Consider the following 19713-nt stretch of genomic DNA (forward strand, 5'->3'; position numbering starts at 1 on the left):
TATTTCATTATTGTTTATTTAATTATTGTTCTTAATGTTTCTTATTTGACTTGTGTATATGTCTCTAGACGTACAGGTTCTTTGTCTGTGTATATGTAAATAGACTACAAATTAATAGTTGTAAAACAAAGTGTACATATATTGTTTTTCTTTTCTTTTTTTCTTTTATTTATGTGTGAATGCGTGAAAATGTACACACCAGAAACTAGTTTGGTTTGTTTGTTGTGTTCTTTTTTTTTAAATTTATTTATTTATTTTACAAATGTCTGAATGTATGAATGTGTGAAAGGTATATATGCCAGTATGTAGAAACTTGATCTTTTGTGCATAGTTTGGACTGTTTTGTTGTACAGATGTACTTAGTGCTCTGTTGTTAACAATCGTTTGGATGTAAATAAGTCAATGCTTCCGTCTAGTCTTCTGTATGAAAGTAAATAGATTGTAAACATGAAAAGGTTCATATGTTATTAGGTTATTATGTTAATTGTTCTGCATGGTTATATGTCTATAGATCATAGGTTCTTTAGACTTCTGTTGAGCTGAATATAGCTGTATAGTTTTTTCTTTTACTTATATTTTTTACTTACTTTAACATTATTGCATGACCAGAAACACCAGTTTTCTACTTGTCATATTAACCAGCACTGTATCTATCACTGTATACTCCCCCTCCCTATGTACTGTATGTACTGTGTCATTGTCATATCTAATTGTTGTCTTAAATTATCTATATTATTTCTAAAACTTTACTTACAGTCCAATTATTTCATTTGTCATATATACATTATTTCACATGTTCATAAATAAAACTGGAACTTTCTTTGAAATATTGCACACTGTCTTTTTGTCCTGCTTAAATAAAAACAATATAGTGGTCATAGTAGTCATGAGTCATAAGAATTAATTGTTAATCTCCACGTATTTTCAATGCTTTTTACGCAGAAATATCACATTCAATAACACCGCGATCGGGATGCGAACCCCGTCTTTTGGGGAATCGGAAATAAATAAATAAATGAACGGACCCAGAGAGAATGCTTCGATCCTATTGGCTTGCTGGACTGGTCCAGTATTCTCGACTGGCCCCCGCGTGGCAGGCGAGAATTCTACCACTGAACCACCAATGCTTGCTTTGATGTTGTTTTTCGACTTTTTTTTTTTCGAGAACTCCCACTTAAGGGACCAGCATGCCCTGCCAGGGCAGTTTATCTGATGTGTAAACCACTTCAAAGACCCCCTACCTTTACACTTTTCTGACATCCGATTGAGAGAGGGGTGCCCGACCATTCCTGTTATGTTCAACAGATATATTCACAACCGCTTCTCGGTGTGACTGGCCAAGTGTGTAGAGGTAAGAGAGGAGCAGGGTTAATATTTCTCTCTCAAGCCTGACATAACTATTTCTGTTACTTTTCATGTGAACAACCAAGTGAAAGACTATAAAGAGAATGTCTGGACACGTACAAACATGTGCTCTCTGATGTCATTGACCAATACTCTATGGAATGCAGAGCCTGTAGTTGGAAGGTTGCTCATACCCTCATGTAATAAGACAGATGCCCCGTGTGAGGGTTGAACTCACGACCTTCAGATTATGAGACTGACGCGCTGCCTACTGCGCCAACGAGGCCTATTTTATGAACAAAATGTGTGCCAAAGAAAATCTATATTTAAAAGTGACGGAACTACAAAATACCATTTGTCAGTCAAAATAGTTCGGTCCAAATGTTACATGCCGTACGGACAGGACCAATGTTGCTGTAGAAACTTTGAATCATCTAGAAGAAGAATCATCAGGAGAAGACCTATCCACACTTTTAAAGTAATTATGAACCAGTCCACAGTGAGCATTGGAATGCAAATACCTTAATCTGCTTGATGGCCAAGAACCTCACACCTGGAGCAGGGTGTGGCTAGCAGCTCAGCTGGCCTCTAATGCAAACGACTGGCCAAGTGCAAAAGTCATTTAGACTTGAAAAACACTCTTGATTCTAAAAGTTTCTACTTCATTCCCAAACCCTGTAAACAGACTCCTGGGTGGTACAGAAATGCAAAACACTACTTGTCTGTCACATAACCATGCATTCAATCCAATGTCTCACAATTCAACATACATGTGTGTATTCTAGAACATTGCTGTCCAGTACTGTGTCCAAATGGTCCAAATGTTCCAGAACAAGAGTCATAAAGAGATAACGCTCAGTGTTTGTAAAGTCATTTCGAGCCAGTTAACTGTGAGCCTTACAAATCAATAATGTTAATCCACTTGGCGGCCCAAAGGCTCACACCTGGGACAGGGTGGGGCTAGCAGCCCATGTGGCCTCTACTGCAAATGACAGCCCCAATACCAATGCACTTTCGACTAGAAGGATGGTATACACATACCGATCACTATACCCACCACGGGTGGTGCAACTCATTGGCTAAAGGTAGTATGATGCATTAGCCGGGAATCGAACCCGGGCCTCCCGCGTGGCAGGCGAGAATTCTACCACTGAACCACCAATGCTTGCTTTGATGTTGTTTTTCGACTTTTTTTTTTTCGAGAACTCCCACTTAAGGGACCAGCATGCCCTGCCAGGGCAGTTTATCTGATGTGTAAACCACTTCAAAGACCCCCTACCTTTACACTTTTCTGACATCCGATTGAGAGAGGGGTGCCCGACCATTCCTGTTATGTTCAACAGATATATTCACAACCGCTTCTCGGTGTGACTGGCCAAGTGTGTAGAGGTAAGAGAGGAGCAGGGTTAATATTTCTCTCTCAAGCCTGACATAACTATTTCTGTTACTTTTCATGTGAACAACCAAGTGAAAGACTATAAAGAGAATGTCTGGACACGTACAAACATGTGCTCTCTGATGTCATTGACCAATACTCTATGGAATGCAGAGCCTGTAGTTGGAAGGTTGCTCATACCCTCATGTAATAAGACAGATGCCCCGTGTGAGGGTTGAACTCACGACCTTCAGATTATGAGACTGACGCGCTGCCTACTGCGCCAACGAGGCCTATTTTATGAACAAAATGTGTGCCAAAGAAAATCTATATTTAAAAGTGACGGAACTACAAAATACCATTTGTCAGTCAAAATAGTTCGGTCCAAATGTTACATGCCGTACGGACAGGACCAATGTTGCTGTAGAAACTTTGAATCATCTAGAAGAAGAATCATCAGGAGAAGACCTATCCACACTTTTAAAGTAATTATGAACCAGTCCACAGTGAGCATTGGAATGCAAATACCTTAATCTGCTTGATGGCCAAGAACCTCACACCTGGAGCAGGGTGTGGCTAGCAGCTCAGCTGGCCTCTAATGCAAACGACTGGCCAAGTGCAAAAGTCATTTAGACTTGAAAAACACTCTTGATTCTAAAAGTTTCTACTTCATTCCCAAACCCTGTAAACAGACTCCTGGGTGGTACAGAAATGCAAAACACTACTTGTCTGTCACATAACCATGCATTCAATCCAATGTCTCACAATTCAACATACATGTGTGTATTCTAGAACATTGCTGTCCAGTACTGTGTCCAAATGGTCCAAATGTTCCAGAACAAGAGTCATAAAGAGATAACGCTCAGTGTTTGTAAAGTCATTTCGAGCCAGTTAACTGTGAGCCTTACAAATCAATAATGTTAATCCACTTGGCGGCCCAAAGGCTCACACCTGGGACAGGGTGGGGCTAGCAGCCCATGTGGCCTCTACTGCAAATGACAGCCCCAATACCAATGCACTTTCGACTAGAAGGATGGTATACACATACCGATCACTATACCCACCACGGGTGGTGCAACTCATTGGCTAAAGGTAGTATGATGCATTAGCCGGGAATCGAACCCGGGCCTCCCGCGTGGCAGGCGAGAATTCTACCACTGAACCACCAATGCTTGCTTTGATGTTGTTTTTCGACTTTTTTTTTTTCGAGAATTCCCACTTAAGGGACCAGCATGCCCTGCCAGGGCAGTTTATCTGATGTGTAAACCACTTCAAAGACCCCCTACCTTTACACTTTTCTGACATCCGATTGAGAGAGGGGTGCCCGACCATTCCTGTTATGTTCAACAGATATATTCACAACCGCTTCTCGGTGTGACTGGCCAAGTGTGTAGAGGTAAGAGAGGAGCAGGGTTAATATTTCTCTCTCAAGCCTGACATAACTATTTCTGTTACTTTTCATGTGAACAACCAAGTGAAAGACTATAAAGAGAATGTCTGGACACGTACAAACATGTGCTCTCTGATGTCATTGACCAATACTCTATGGAATGCAGAGCCTGTAGTTGGAAGGTTGCTCATACCCTCATGTAATAAGACAGATGCCCCGTGTGAGGGTTGAACTCACGACCTTCAGATTATGAGACTGACGCGCTGCCTACTGCGCCAACGAGGCCTATTTTATGAACAAAATGTGTGCCAAAGAAAATCTATATTTAAAAGTGACGGAACTACAAAATACCATTTGTCAGTCAAAATAGTTCGGTCCAAATGTTACATGCCGTACGGACAGGACCAATGTTGCTGTAGAAACTTTGAATCATCTAGAAGAAGAATCATCAGGAGAAGACCTATCCACACTTTTAAAGTAATTATGAACCAGTCCACAGTGAGCATTGGAATGCAAATACCTTAATCTGCTTGATGGCCAAGAACCTCACACCTGGAGCAGGGTGTGGCTAGCAGCTCAGCTGGCCTCTAATGCAAACGACTGGCCAAGTGCAAAAGTCATTTAGACTTGAAAAACACTCTTGATTCTAAAAGTTTCTACTTCATTCCCAAACCCTGTAAACAGACTCCTGGGTGGTACAGAAATGCAAAACACTACTTGTCTGTCACATAACCATGCATTCAATCCAATGTCTCACAATTCAACATACATGTGTGTATTCTAGAACATTGCTGTCCAGTACTGTGTCCAAATGGTCCAAATGTTCCAGAACAAGAGTCATAAAGAGATAACGCTCAGTGTTTGTAAAGTCATTTCGAGCCAGTTAACTGTGAGCCTTACAAATCAATAATGTTAATCCACTTGGCGGCCCAAAGGCTCACACCTGGGACAGGGTGGGGCTAGCAGCCCATGTGGCCTCTACTGCAAATGACAGCCCCAATACCAATGCACTTTCGACTAGAAGGATGGTATACACATACCGATCACTATACCCACCACGGGTGGTGCAACTCATTGGCTAAAGGTAGTATGATGCATTAGCCGGGAATCGAACCCGGGCCTCCCGCGCGGCCCTCGAGAAAAGTTTAGCTAAACCGACCTAAACGCTTTTTAACATGCATTTCAATGATAGTGCTGAACCACAGTGTGGATGTAATATTCTTTTGGCCACTTTTCCGGCTGTGGCGCTGTTCCGACTTTTTCTATAGACTCGCGCTCCTCTGATATTTCTTTTTTTACTTCAGGCAAACCTCTAACGGCAGACGGTCATAAAAGCGTGCATATTCACTGTCTATTGTTGATGTCATTACGTGTTCTTACAGGGGCTGTGCATCATTCAAACATTCAAGTCATTTTCATTCGTCAAAGGTAAGACACGTTGTTTTATTTTCATAAAAGTTAGCCTGCTTTCTGATAACATTAGTTCGCTGCTGCTGCTTATTCGCTTGGTTGATGCGATAGAACTGCCCGGAATTAAGTTTGGGGTAATTATGGACTAAATAATGAATGAACATCATGCTATTTGTTGAGATTGTGTGTGGTTTTTAGTTTGTTGCTTAATATTATATATTCGTCAGCGCGGTATTGACCGTAATGTCGTGTCAGCAGTTGCTTAGCACCACTCGCAGGGTAACGCAGAAGATTTGTGGTGAAATAACACGTCAAAGTATGAATGGACATGATCGTTTTATATAGCTATATGCATAGTTTTCATGACGTGACGTTAAATAGTCTTGTCAGTCCGTTTATATCAATCTTTTGTTGATAAGTTAACTATAGCCTACCTCAGCATTGCTCACTTGCTAAGAGACTGACGCTACAAACGTGTGTTGAAATTACGTGATAACATGATTGTATTTCATATTTTTGTGTATCTGGTTTTGATGTCGTGATGTTAACTCATCTTTACACCATGGATCTGTTACTCCTAAGATGTCTGACTAGTTAGGCTACATATTGCATCAACTAAAACAGCTGTACTACTAAGGGATTGATACCATCTCTTTTTTTAAAATACAAATGTGATATTAATATGTTCAAATTCATTTGGCAGAACTAGTAGTGCCAGAGTAGACTTTCAGACAAGCAGTAGAGGTCTGCCTACTGTATTAATCAAGTGTAATAAGACTTTGATCTAGGCATTCACTTCTCCTACCCCCCCCTCTCTCTCACACACACATAACTGCTCTCCAACTCCTGCTGCAAAGACCGTCCCACCCCCCCTGTTGTTTTCGCGCCCACACACACACACACACACACACACACACACACACACTGTGAGTAGATAAGGATCAGAGAGGTGTGATAAACTATTGTCTTGACCCTATGAACTATTTCACTGCAAGCCCCCACACACACACACGCACACACTGTACTTCCTCCCAGACTCAGAGGTGTGAGAAACTATTGTCTTTACCCTCTGAACTATTTGACTGAAGTTCATAGAAGATAACCCAAACTTATGTTTTTACTTTATGGTAGGTCAAGATGCAGAGGGTGGTGTTCTTCCCAGGTAAACTCAGTGTTGTGTTCCGCAAGGGACCAGGTGGATTTCTCTTACAGGAACCCTCTGCAGAAGCCAGACGGATCAAGGATGACCCCACTCGTCAGGACAGGTCTGCCCTGAGAGAGGACCTCGTGCGGCAGAATGCCCTGGCTGCGGTTCGTCAGAGAGGGGGTGATGCCTCAGACAGGACGGAGGTGCTAGGAGACTACATCCTGCAGTTTGGCAAGTATAAAGGGAAGGCTTTCAGGTGGCTTTTGGAGAATGATGTTGGCTCTACATGTTACCTTGTCAAGGATATGCGTAAGGAGGAGGCTGCAGGTCGTTTCAGGCCCGAGGGGCATAGCAAGGATAGTCTACTGTCCTTTGTGAATTATGCTCTGAGTTTTGCAGAGATCCAGTCTCTCCTCGCCTACGAGGCCAGGGGAGAGGGTGTGGTGACAGCCACATCAGAGGACGACCAGCTGGTTGGCTTTGGCGACAGGGCCAAGAGCACCTGGAAGGAGGAAGAGACAAGACCCACAACCAGGCCCACAACCACAACCACACCCACAACCAACAGTCCGCCTCTGCAGATTCTGCCGCTTGGAACTGAAACAGGGACCAAACAGCCCTCACATTCACACGGGCTTCCCTGGAGTGGCAGGGAAATACATTTATGCCCATCAAAGGTGTACTCTTTGTACAGAGATAAGGGCATGGCCAAGGAGATGAGCTGGCCCGAGTTTCAGCAGTCTCCTTTCTATGAGGCTGAGAGACAAAGAACTGTGGAAGAAAGGAAGAAATGATTTCCCTGTATACCCATTGTTTGTACCCATTTTATTTGATTTTATTTCATTATTGTTTATTTAATTATTGTTCTTAATGTTTCTTATTTGACTTGTGTATATGTCTCTAGACGTACAGGTTCTTTGTCTGTGTATATGTAAATAGACTACAAATTAATAGTTGTAAAACAAAGTGTACATATATTGTTTTTCTTTTCTTTTTTTCTTTTATTTATGTGTGAATGCATGAAAATGTACACACCAGAAACTAGTTTGGTTTGTTTGTTGTGTTCTTTTTTTTTTATTTCTTTATTTATTTTACAAATGTCTGAATGTATGAATGTGTGAAAGGTATATATGCCAGTATGTAGAAACTTGATCTTTTGTGCATAGTTTGGACTGTTTTGTTGTACAGATGTACTTAGTGCTCTGTTGTTAACAATCGTTTGGATGTAAATAAGTCAATGCTTCCGTCTAGTCTTCTGTATGAAAGTAAATAGATTGTAAACATGAAAAGGTTCATATGTTATTGGGTTATTATGTTAATCTGCATGGTTATATGTCTATAGATCATAGGTTCTTTAGACTTCTGTTGAGCTGAATATAGCTGTATAGTTTTTTCTTTTACTTATATTTTTTACTTACTTTAACATTATTGCATGACCAGAAACACCAGTTTTCTACTTGTCATATTAACTAGCACTGTATCTATCACTGTATACTCCCCCTCCCTATGTATGTACTGTGTCATTGTCATATCTAATTGTTGTCTTAAATTATCTATATTATTTCTAAAACTTTACTTACAGCCCAATTATTTCATTTGTCATATATGCATTATTTCACATGTTCATAAATAAAACTGGAACTTTCTTTGAAATACTGCACACTGCCTTTTTGTCCTGCTTAAATAAAAACAATATAGTGGTCATAGTAGTCATGAGTCATAAGAATTAATTGTTAATCTCCACGTATTTTCAATGCTTTTTACTCAGAAATATCACGTTCAATAACACCGCGATCGGGATGCGAACCCTGTCTTTTGGGGAATCGGAAATAAATAAATAAATGAACGGACCCAGAGAGAATGCTTCGATCCTATTGGCTTGCTGGACTGGTCCAGTATTCTCGACTGGCCCCCGCGTGGCAGGCGAGAATTCTACCACTGAACCACCAATGCTTGCTTTGATGTTGTTTTTCGACTTTTTTTTTTTCGAGAACTCCCACTTAAGGGACCAGCATGCCCTGCCAGGGCAGTTTATCTGATGTGTAAACCACTTCAAAGACCCCCTACCTTTACACTTTTCTGACATCCGATTGAGAGAGGGGTGCCCGACCATTCCTGTTATGTTCAACAGATATATTCACAACCGCTTCTCGGTGTGACTGGCCAAGTGTGTAGAGGTAAGAGAGGAGCAGGGTTAATATTTCTCTCTCAAGCCTGACATAACTATTTCTGTTACTTTTCATGTGAACAACCAAGTGAAAGACTATAAAGAGAATGTCTGGACACGTACAAACATGTGCTCTCTGATGTCATTGACCAATACTCTATGGAATGCAGAGCCTGTAGTTGGAAGGTTGCTCATACCCTCATGTAATAAGACAGATGCCCCGTGTGAGGGTTGAACTCACGACCTTCAGATTATGAGACTGACGCGCTGCCTACTGCGCCAACGAGGCCTATTTTATGAACAAAATGTGTGCCAAAGAAAATCTATATTTAAAAGTGACGGAACTACAAAATACCATTTGTCAGTCAAAATAGTTCGGTCCAAATGTTACATGCCGTACGGACAGGACCAATGTTGCTGTAGAAACTTTGAATCATCTAGAAGAAGAATCATCAGGAGAAGACCTATCCACACTTTTAAAGTAATTATGAACCAGTCCACAGTGAGCATTGGAATGCAAATACCTTAATCTGCTTGATGGCCAAGAACCTCACACCTGGAGCAGGGTGTGGCTAGCAGCTCAGCTGGCCTCTAATGCAAACGACTGGCCAAGTGCAAAAGTCATTTAGACTTGAAAAACACTCTTGATTCTAAAAGTTTCTACTTCATTCCCAAACCCTGTAAACAGACTCCTGGGTGGTACAGAAATGCAAAACACTACTTGTCTGTCACATAACCATGCATTCAATCCAATGTCTCACAATTCAACATACATGTGTGTATTCTAGAACATTGCTGTCCAGTACTGTGTCCAAATGGTCCAAATGTTCCAGAACAAGAGTCATAAAGAGATAACGCTCAGTGTTTGTAAAGTCATTTCGAGCCAGTTAACTGTGAGCCTTACAAATCAATAATGTTAATCCACTTGGCGGCCCAAAGGCTCACACCTGGGACAGGGTGGGGCTAGCAGCCCATGTGGCCTCTACTGCAAATGACAGCCCCAATACCAATGCACTTTCGACTAGAAGGATGGTATACACATACCGATCACTATACCCACCACGGGTGGTGCAACTCATTGGCTAAAGGTAGTATGATGCATTAGCCGGGAATCGAACCCGGGCCTCCCGCGTGGCAGGCGAGAATTCTACCACTGAACCACCAATGCTTGCTTTGATGTTGTTTTTCGACTTTTTTTTTTTCGAGAACTCCCACTTAAGGGACCAGCATGCCCTGCCAGGGCAGTTTATCTGATGTGTAAACCACTTCAAAGACCCCCTACCTTTACACTTTTCTGACATCCGATTGAGAGAGGGGTGCCCGACCATTCCTGTTATGTTCAACAGATATATTCACAACCGCTTCTCGGTGTGACTGGCCAAGTGTGTAGAGGTAAGAGAGGAGCAGGGTTAATATTTCTCTCTCAAGCCTGACATAACTATTTCTGTTACTTTTCATGTGAACAACCAAGTGAAAGACTATAAAGAGAATGTCTGGACACGTACAAACATGTGCTCTCTGATGTCATTGACCAATACTCTATGGAATGCAGAGCCTGTAGTTGGAAGGTTGCTCATACCCTCATGTAATAAGACAGATGCCCCGTGTGAGGGTTGAACTCACGACCTTCAGATTATGAGACTGACGCGCTGCCTACTGCGCCAACGAGGCCTATTTTATGAACAAAATGTGTGCCAAAGAAAATCTATATTTAAAAGTGACGGAACTACAAAATACCATTTGTCAGTCAAAATAGTTCGGTCCAAATGTTACATGCCGTACGGACAGGACCAATGTTGCTGTAGAAACTTTGAATCATCTAGAAGAAGAATCATCAGGAGAAGACCTATCCACACTTTTAAAGTAATTATGAACCAGTCCACAGTGAGCATTGGAATGCAAATACCTTAATCTGCTTGATGGCCAAGAACCTCACACCTGGAGCAGGGTGTGGCTAGCAGCTCAGCTGGCCTCTAATGCAAACGACTGGCCAAGTGCAAAAGTCATTTAGACTTGAAAAACACTCTTGATTCTAAAAGTTTCTACTTCATTCCCAAACCCTGTAAACAGACTCCTGGGTGGTACAGAAATGCAAAACACTACTTGTCTGTCACATAACCATGCATTCAATCCAATGTCTCACAATTCAACATACATGTGTGTATTCTAGAACATTGCTGTCCAGTACTGTGTCCAAATGGTCCAAATGTTCCAGAACAAGAGTCATAAAGAGATAACGCTCAGTGTTTGTAAAGTCATTTCGAGCCAGTTAACTGTGAGCCTTACAAATCAATAATGTTAATCCACTTGGCGGCCCAAAGGCTCACACCTGGGACAGGGTGGGGCTAGCAGCCCATGTGGCCTCTACTGCAAATGACAGCCCCAATACCAATGCACTTTCGACTAGAAGGATGGTATACACATACCGATCACTATACCCACCACGGGTGGTGCAACTCATTGGCTAAAGGTAGTATGATGCATTAGCCGGGAATCGAACCCGGGCCTCCCGCGTGGCAGGCGAGAATTCTACCACTGAACCACCAATGCTTGCTTTGATGTTGTTTTTCGACTTTTTTTTTTTCGAGAACTCCCACTTAAGGGACCAGCATGCCCTGCCAGGGCAGTTTATCTGATGTGTAAACCACTTCAAAGACCCCCTACCTTTACACTTTTCTGACATCCGATTGAGAGAGGGGTGCCCGACCATTCCTGTTATGTTCAACAGATATATTCACAACCGCTTCTCGGTGTGACTGGCCAAGTGTGTAGAGGTAAGAGAGGAGCAGGGTTAATATTTCTCTCTCAAGCCTGACATAACTATTTCTGTTACTTTTCATGTGAACAACCAAGTGAAAGACTATAAAGAGAATGTCTGGACACGTACAAACATGTGCTCTCTGATGTCATTGACCAATACTCTATGGAATGCAGAGCCTGTAGTTGGAAGGTTGCTCATACCCTCATGTAATAAGACAGATGCCCCGTGTGAGGGTTGAACTCACGACCTTCAGATTATGAGACTGACGCGCTGCCTACTGCGCCAACGAGGCCTATTTTATGAACAAAATGTGTGCCAAAAAAAATCTATATTTAAAAGTGACGGAACTACAAAATACCATTTGTCAGTCAAAATAGTTCGGTCCAAATGTTACATGCCGTACGGACAGGACCAATGTTGCTGTAGAAACTTTGAATCATCTAGAAGAAGAATCATCAGGAGAAGACCTATCCACACTTTTAAAGTAATTATGAACCAGTCCACAGTGAGCATTGGAATGCAAATACCTTAATCTGCTTGATGGCCAAGAACCTCACACCTGGAGCAGGGTGTGGCTAGCAGCTCAGCTGGCCTCTAATGCAAACGACTGGCCAAGTGCAAAAGTCATTTAGACTTGAAAAACACTCTTGATTCTAAAAGTTTCTACTTCATTCCCAAACCCTGTAAACAGACTCCTGGGTGGTACAGAAATGCAAAACACTACTTGTCTGTCACATAACCATGCATTCAATCCAATGTCTCACAATTCAACATACATGTGTGTATTCTAGAACATTGCTGTCCAGTACTGTGTCCAAATGGTCCAAATGTTCCAGAACAAGAGTCATAAAGAGATAACGCTCAGTGTTTGTAAAGTCATTTCGAGCCAGTTAACTGTGAGCCTTACAAATCAATAATGTTAATCCACTTGGCGGCCCAAAGGCTCACACCTGGGACAGGGTGGGGCTAGCAGCCCATGTGGCCTCTACTGCAAATGACAGCCCCAATACCAATGCACTTTCGACTAGAAGGATGGTATACACATACCGATCACTATACCCACCACGGGTGGTGCAACTCATTGGCTAAAGGTAGTATGATGCATTAGCCGGGAATCGAACCCGGGCCTCCCGCGTGGCAGGCGAGAATTCTACCACTGAACCACCAATGCTTGCTTTGATGTTGTTTTTCGACTTTTTTTTTTTCGAGAACTCCCACTTAAGGGACCAGCATGCCCTGCCAGGGCAGTTTATCTGATGTGTAAACCACTTCAAAGACCCCCTACCTTTACACTTTTCTGACATCCGATTGAGAGAGGGGTGCCCGACCATTCCTGTTATGTTCAACAGATATATTCACAACCGCTTCTCGGTGTGACTGGCCAAGTGTGTAGAGGTAAGAGAGGAGCAGGGTTAATATTTCTCTCTCAAGCCTGACATAACTATTTCTGTTACTTTTCATGTGAACAACCAAGTGAAAGACTATAAAGAGAATGTCTGGACACGTACAAACATGTGCTCTCTGATGTCATTGACCAATACTCTATGGAATGCAGAGCCTGTAGTTGGAAGGTTGCTCATACCCTCATGTAATAAGACAGATGCCCCGTGTGAGGGTTGAACTCACGACCTTCAGATTATGAGACTGACGCGCTGCCTACTGCGCCAACGAGGCCTATTTTATGAACAAAATGTGTGCCAAAGAAAATCTATATTTAAAAGTGACGGAACTACAAAATACCATTTGTCAGTCAAAATAGTTCGGTCCAAATGTTACATGCCGTACGGACAGGACCAATGTTGCTGTAGAAACTTTGAATCATCTAGAAGAAGAATCATCAGGAGAAGACCTATCCACACTTTTAAAGTAATTATGAACCAGTCCACAGTGAGCATTGGAATGCAAATACCTTAATCTGCTTGATGGCCAAGAACCTCACACCTGGAGCAGGGTGTGGCTAGCAGCTCAGCTGGCCTCTAATGCAAACGACTGGCCAAGTGCAAAAGTCATTTAGACTTGAAAAACACTCTTGATTCTAAAAGTTTCTACTTCATTCCCAAACCCTGTAAACAGACTCCTGGGTGGTACAGAAATGCAAAACACTACTTGTCTGTCACATAACCATGCATTCAATCCAATGTCTCACAATTCAACATACATGTGTGTATTCTAGAACATTGCTGTCCAGTACTGTGTCCAAATGGTCCAAATGTTCCAGAACAAGAGTCATAAAGAGATAACGCTCAGTGTTTGTAAAGTCATTTCGAGCCAGTTAACTGTGAGCCTTACAAATCAATAATGTTAATCCACTTGGCGGCCCAAAGGCTCACACCTGGGACAGGGTGGGGCTAGCAGCCCATGTGGCCTCTACTGCAAATGACAGCCCCAATACCAATGCACTTTCGACTAGAAGGATGGTATACACATACCGATCACTATACCCACCACGGGTGGTGCAACTCATTGGCTAAAGGTAGTATGATGCATTAGCCGGGAATCGAACCCGGGCCTCCCGCGTGGCAGGCGAGAATTCTACCACTGAACCACCAATGCTTGCTTTGATGTTGTTTTTCGACTTTTTTTTTTTCGAGAACTCCCACTTAAGGGACCAGCATGCCCTGCCAGGGCAGTTTATCTGATGTGTAAACCACTTCAAAGACCCCCTACCTTTACACTTTTCTGACATCCGATTGAGAGAGGGGTGCCCGACCATTCCTGTTATGTTCAACAGATATATTCACAACCGCTTCTCGGTGTGACTGGCCAAGTGTGTAGAGGTAAGAGAGGAGCAGGGTTAATATTTCTCTCTCAAGCCTGACATAACTATTTCTGTTACTTTTCATGTGAACAACCAAGTGAAAGACTATAAAGAGAATGTCTGGACACGTACAAACATGTGCTCTCTGATGTCATTGACCAATACTCTATGGAATGCAGAGCCTGTAGTTGGAAGGTTGCTCATACCCTCATGTAATAAGACAGATGCCCCGTGTGAGGGTTGAACTCACGACCTTCAGATTATGAGACTGACGCGCTGCCTACTGCGCCAACGAGGCCTATTTTATGAACAAAATGTGTGCCAAAGAAAATCTATATTTAAAAGTGACGGAACTACAAAATACCATTTGTCAGTCAAAATAGTTCGGTCCAAATGTTACATGCCGTACGGACAGGACCAATGTTGCTGTAGAAACTTTGAATCATCTAGAAGAAGAATCATCAGGAGAAGACCTATCCACACTTTTAAAGTAATTATGAACCAGTCCACAGTGAGCATTGGAATGCAAATACCTTAATCTGCTTGATGGCCAAGAACCTCACACCTGGAGCAGGGTGTGGCTAGCAGCTCAGCTGGCCTCTAATGCAAACGACTGGCCAAGTGCAAAAGTCATTTAGACTTGAAAAACACTCTTGATTCTAAAAGTTTCTACTTCATTCCCAAACCCTGTAAACAGACTCCTGGGTGGTACAGAAATGCAAAACACTACTTGTCTGTCACATAACCATGCATTCAATCCAATGTCTCACAATTCAACATACATGTGTGTATTCTAGAACATTGCTGTCCAGTACTGTGTCCAAATGGTCCAAATGTTCCAGAACAAGAGTCATAAAGAGATAACGCTCAGTGTTTGTAAAGTCATTTCGAGCCAGTTAACTGTGAGCCTTACAAATCAATAATGTTAATCCACTTGGCGGCCCAAAGGCTCACACCTGGGACAGGGTGGGGCTAGCAGCCCATGTGGCCTCTACTGCAAATGACAGCCCCAATACCAATGCACTTTCGACTAGAAGGATGGTATACACATACCGATCACTATACCCACCACGGGTGGTGCAACTCATTGGCTAAAGGTAGTATGATGCATTAGCCGGGAATCGAACCCGGGCCTCCCGCGTGGCAGGCGAGAATTCTACCACTGAACCACCAATGCTTGCTTTGATGTTGTTTTTCGACTTTTTTTTTTTCGAGAACTCCCACTTAAGGGACCAGCATGCCCTGCCAGGGCAGTTTATCTGATGTGTAAACCACTTCAAAGACCCCCTACCTTTACACTTTTCTGACATCCGATTGAGAGAGGGGTGCCCGACCATTCCTGTTATGTTCAACAGATATATTCACAACCGCTTCTCGGTGTGACTGGCCAAGTGTGTAGAGGTAAGAGAGGAGCAGGGTTAATATTTCTCTCTCAAGCCTGACATAACTATTTCTGTTACTTTTCATGTGAACAACCAAGTGAAAGACTATAAAGAGAATGTCTGGACACGTACAAACATGTGCTCTCTGATGTCATTGACCAATACTCTATGGAATGCAGAGCCTGTAGTTGGAAGGTTGCTCATACCCTCATGTAATAAGACAGATGCCCCGTGTGAGGGTTGAACTCACGACCTTCAGATTATGAGACTGACGCGCTGCCTACTGCGCCAACGAGGCCTATTTTATGAACAAAATGTGTGCCAAAGAAAATCTATATTTAAAAGTGACGGAACTACAAAATACCATTTGTCAGTCAAAATAGTTCGGTCCAAATGTTACATGCCGTACGGACAGGACCAATGTTGCTGTAGAAACTTTGAATCATCTAGAAGAAGAATCATCAGGAGAAGACCTATCCACACTTTTAAAGTAATTATGAACCAGTCCACAGTGAGCATTGGAATGCAAATACCTTAATCTGCTTGATGGCCAAGAACCTCACACCTGGAGCAGGGTGTGGCTAGCAGCTCAGCTGGCCTCTAATGCAAACGACTGGCCAAGTGCAAAAGTCATTTAGACTTGAAAAACACTCTTGATTCTAAAAGTTTCTACTTCATTCCCAAACCCTGTAAACAGACTCCTGGGTGGTACAGAAATGCAAAACACTACTTGTCTGTCACATAACCATGCATTCAATCCAATGTCTCACAATTCAACATACATGTGTGTATTCTAGAACATTGCTGTCCAGTACTGTGTCCAAATGGTCCAAATGTTCCAGAACAAGAGTCATAAAGAGATAACGCTCAGTGTTTGTAAAGTCATTTCGAGCCAGTTAACTGTGAGCCTTACAAATCAATAATGTTAATCCACTTGGCGGCCCAAAGGCTCACACCTGGGACAGGGTGGGGCTAGCAGCCCATGTGGCCTCTACTGCAAATGACAGCCCCAATACCAATGCACTTTCGACTAGAAGGATGGTATACACATACCGATCACTATACCCACCACGGGTGGTGCAACTCATTGGCTAAAGGTAGTATGATGCATTAGCCGGGAATCGAACCCGGGCCTCCCGCGTGGCAGGCGAGAATTCTACCACTGAACCACCAATGCTTGCTTTGATGTTGTTTTTCGACTTTTTTTTTTTCGAGAATTCCCACTTAAGGGACCAGCATGCCCTGCCAGGGCAGTTTATCTGATGTGTAAACCACTTCAAAGACCCCCTACCTTTACACTTTTCTGACATCCGATTGAGAGAGGGGTGCCCGACCATTCCTGTTATGTTCAACAGATATATTCACAACCGCTTCTCGGTGTGACTGGCCAAGTGTGTAGAGGTAAGAGAGGAGCAGGGTTAATATTTCTCTCTCAAGCCTGACATAACTATTTCTGTTACTTTTCATGTGAACAACCAAGTGAAAGACTATAAAGAGAATGTCTGGACACGTACAAACATGTGCTCTCTGATGTCATTGACCAATACTCTATGGAATGCAGAGCCTGTAGTTGGAAGGTTGCTCATACCCTCATGTAATAAGACAGATGCCCCGTGTGAGGGTTGAACTCACGACCTTCAGATTATGAGACTGACGCGCTGCCTACTGCGCCAACGAGGCCTATTTTATGAACAAAATGTGTGCCAAAGAAAATCTATATTTAAAAGTGACGGAACTACAAAATACCATTTGTCAGTCAAAATAGTTCGGTCCAAATGTTACATGCCGTACGGACAGGACCAATGTTGCTGTAGAAACTTTGAATCATCTAGAAGAAGAATCATCAGGAGAAGACCTATCCACACTTTTAAAGTAATTATGAACCAGTCCACAGTGAGCATTGGAATGCAAATACCTTAATCTGCTTGATGGCCAAGAACCTCACACCTGGAGCAGGGTGTGGCTAGCAGCTCAGCTGGCCTCTAATGCAAACGACTGGCCAAGTGCAAAAGTCATTTAGACTTGAAAAACACTCTTGATTCTAAAAGTTTCTACTTCATTCCCAAACCCTGTAAACAGACTCCTGGGTGGTACAGAAATGCAAAACACTACTTGTCTGTCACATAACCATGCATTCAATCCAATGTCTCACAATTCAACATACATGTGTGTATTCTAGAACATTGCTGTCCAGTACTGTGTCCAAATGGTCCAAATGTTCCAGAACAAGAGTCATAAAGAGATAACGCTCAGTGTTTGTAAAGTCATTTCGAGCCAGTTAACTGTGAGCCTTACAAATCAATAATGTTAATCCACTTGGCGGCCCAAAGGCTCACACCTGGGACAGGGTGGGGCTAGCAGCCCATGTGGCCTCTACTGCAAATGACAGCCCCAATACCAATGCACTTTCGACTAGAAGGATGGTATACACATACCGATCACTATACCCACCACGGGTGGTGCAACTCATTGGCTAAAGGTAGTATGATGCATTAGCCGGGAATCGAACCCGGGCCTCCCGCGCGGCCCTCGAGAAAAGTTTAGCTAAACCGACCTAAACGCTTTTTAACATGCATTTCAATGATAGTGCTGAACCACAGTGTGGATGTAATATTCTTTTGGCCACTTTTCCGGCTGTGGCGCTGTTCCGACTTTTTCTATAGACTCGCGCTCCTCTGATATTTCTTTTTTTACTTCAGGCAAACCTCTAACGGCAGACGGTCATAAAAGCGTGCATATTCACTGTCTATTGTTGATGTCATTACGTGTTCTTACAGGGGCTGTGCATCATTCAAACATTCAAGTCATTTTCATTCGTCAAAGGTAAGACACGTTGTTTTATTTTCATAAAAGTTAGCCTGCTTTCTGATAACATTAGTTCGCTGCTGCTGCTTATTCGCTTGGTTGATGCGATAGAACTGCCCGGAATTAAGTTTGGGGTAATTATGGACTAAATAATGAATGAACATCATGCTATTTGTTGAGATTGTGTGTGGTTTTTAGTTTGTTGCTTAATATTATATATTCGTCAGCGCGGTATTGACCGTAATGTCGTGTCAGCAGTTGCTTAGCACCACTCGCAGGGTAACGCAGAAGATTTGTGGTGAAATAACACGTCAAAGTATGAATGGACATGATCGTTTTATATAGCTATATGCATAGTTTTCATGACGTGACGTTAAATAGTCTTGTCAGTCCGTTTATATCAATCTTTTGTTGATAAGTTAACTATAGCCTACCTCAGCATTGCTCACTTGCTAAGAGACTGACGCTACAAACGTGTGTTGAAATTACGTGATAACATGATTGTATTTCATATTTTTGTGTATCTGGTTTTGATGTCGTGATGTTAACTCATCTTTACACCATGGATCTGTTACTCCTAAGATGTCTGACTAGTTAGGCTACATATTGCATCAACTAAAACAGCTGTACTACTAAGGGATTGATACCATCTCTTTTTTTAAAATACAAATGTGATATTAATATGTTCAAATTCATTTGGCAGAACTAGTAGTGCCAGAGTAGACTTTCAGACAAGCAGTAGAGGTCTGCCTACTGTATTAATCAAGTGTAATAAGACTTTGATCTAGGCATTCACTTCTCCTACCCCCCCCTCTCTCTCACACACACATAACTGCTCTCCAACTCCTGCTGCAAAGACCGTCCCACCCCCCCTGTTGTTTTCGCGCCCACACACACACACACACACACACACACACACACACACTGTGAGTAGATAAGGATCAGAGAGGTGTGATAAACTATTGTCTTGACCCTATGAACTATTTCACTGCAAGCCCCCACACACACACACGCACACACTGTACTTCCTCCCAGACTCAGAGGTGTGAGAAACTATTGTCTTTACCCTCTGAACTATTTGACTGAAGTTCATAGAAGATAACCCAAACTTATGTTTTTACTTTATGGTAGGTCAAGATGCAGAGGGTGGTGTTCTTCCCAGGTAAACTCAGTG

At 42.5% G+C, this 19713-nt stretch overlaps 18 non-coding genes across 18 annotated transcripts; all 18 read right to left on the bottom strand.

Moving 5' to 3' along the window:
* Positions 1-1557: 1557 nt before the first annotated feature.
* Positions 1558-1630, bottom strand: trnam-cau (transfer RNA methionine (anticodon CAU)). Its single transcript has one exon. It is a non-coding gene; the product is annotated as a tRNA-Met (tRNA).
* Positions 1631-2438: 808 nt separating this feature from the next.
* trnag-gcc (transfer RNA glycine (anticodon GCC)) lies at positions 2439-2509 on the bottom strand. Its single transcript has one exon. It is a non-coding gene; the product is annotated as a tRNA-Gly (tRNA).
* Positions 2510-2939: 430 nt separating this feature from the next.
* On the bottom strand, positions 2940-3012 carry trnam-cau (transfer RNA methionine (anticodon CAU)). The gene has a single exon. It is a non-coding gene; the product is annotated as a tRNA-Met (tRNA).
* Positions 3013-3820: 808 nt separating this feature from the next.
* On the bottom strand, positions 3821-3891 carry trnag-gcc (transfer RNA glycine (anticodon GCC)). Its single transcript has one exon. It is a non-coding gene; the product is annotated as a tRNA-Gly (tRNA).
* A 430-nt stretch (positions 3892-4321) lies between these two features.
* trnam-cau (transfer RNA methionine (anticodon CAU)) lies at positions 4322-4394 on the bottom strand. The gene has a single exon. It is a non-coding gene; the product is annotated as a tRNA-Met (tRNA).
* Positions 4395-9049: 4655 nt separating this feature from the next.
* On the bottom strand, positions 9050-9122 carry trnam-cau (transfer RNA methionine (anticodon CAU)). Its single transcript has one exon. It is a non-coding gene; the product is annotated as a tRNA-Met (tRNA).
* Positions 9123-9930: 808 nt separating this feature from the next.
* On the bottom strand, positions 9931-10001 carry trnag-gcc (transfer RNA glycine (anticodon GCC)). Its single transcript has one exon. It is a non-coding gene; the product is annotated as a tRNA-Gly (tRNA).
* A 430-nt stretch (positions 10002-10431) lies between these two features.
* Positions 10432-10504, bottom strand: trnam-cau (transfer RNA methionine (anticodon CAU)). Its single transcript has one exon. It is a non-coding gene; the product is annotated as a tRNA-Met (tRNA).
* An 808-nt stretch (positions 10505-11312) lies between these two features.
* trnag-gcc (transfer RNA glycine (anticodon GCC)) lies at positions 11313-11383 on the bottom strand. The gene has a single exon. It is a non-coding gene; the product is annotated as a tRNA-Gly (tRNA).
* A 430-nt stretch (positions 11384-11813) lies between these two features.
* On the bottom strand, positions 11814-11886 carry trnam-cau (transfer RNA methionine (anticodon CAU)). The gene has a single exon. It is a non-coding gene; the product is annotated as a tRNA-Met (tRNA).
* An 808-nt stretch (positions 11887-12694) lies between these two features.
* On the bottom strand, positions 12695-12765 carry trnag-gcc (transfer RNA glycine (anticodon GCC)). Its single transcript has one exon. It is a non-coding gene; the product is annotated as a tRNA-Gly (tRNA).
* Positions 12766-13195: 430 nt separating this feature from the next.
* trnam-cau (transfer RNA methionine (anticodon CAU)) lies at positions 13196-13268 on the bottom strand. The gene has a single exon. It is a non-coding gene; the product is annotated as a tRNA-Met (tRNA).
* An 808-nt stretch (positions 13269-14076) lies between these two features.
* On the bottom strand, positions 14077-14147 carry trnag-gcc (transfer RNA glycine (anticodon GCC)). The gene has a single exon. It is a non-coding gene; the product is annotated as a tRNA-Gly (tRNA).
* A 430-nt stretch (positions 14148-14577) lies between these two features.
* Positions 14578-14650, bottom strand: trnam-cau (transfer RNA methionine (anticodon CAU)). The gene has a single exon. It is a non-coding gene; the product is annotated as a tRNA-Met (tRNA).
* An 808-nt stretch (positions 14651-15458) lies between these two features.
* On the bottom strand, positions 15459-15529 carry trnag-gcc (transfer RNA glycine (anticodon GCC)). The gene has a single exon. It is a non-coding gene; the product is annotated as a tRNA-Gly (tRNA).
* Positions 15530-15959: 430 nt separating this feature from the next.
* On the bottom strand, positions 15960-16032 carry trnam-cau (transfer RNA methionine (anticodon CAU)). The gene has a single exon. It is a non-coding gene; the product is annotated as a tRNA-Met (tRNA).
* An 808-nt stretch (positions 16033-16840) lies between these two features.
* Positions 16841-16911, bottom strand: trnag-gcc (transfer RNA glycine (anticodon GCC)). Its single transcript has one exon. It is a non-coding gene; the product is annotated as a tRNA-Gly (tRNA).
* Positions 16912-17341: 430 nt separating this feature from the next.
* On the bottom strand, positions 17342-17414 carry trnam-cau (transfer RNA methionine (anticodon CAU)). Its single transcript has one exon. It is a non-coding gene; the product is annotated as a tRNA-Met (tRNA).
* Positions 17415-19713: the final 2299 nt, after the last annotated feature.

Source organism: Paralichthys olivaceus, chromosome 2 (genome assembly GCF_024713975.1).
Source record: "Paralichthys olivaceus isolate ysfri-2021 chromosome 2, ASM2471397v2, whole genome shotgun sequence".
In the NCBI taxonomy this organism is placed as follows: domain Eukaryota; kingdom Metazoa; phylum Chordata; class Actinopteri; order Pleuronectiformes; family Paralichthyidae; genus Paralichthys; species Paralichthys olivaceus.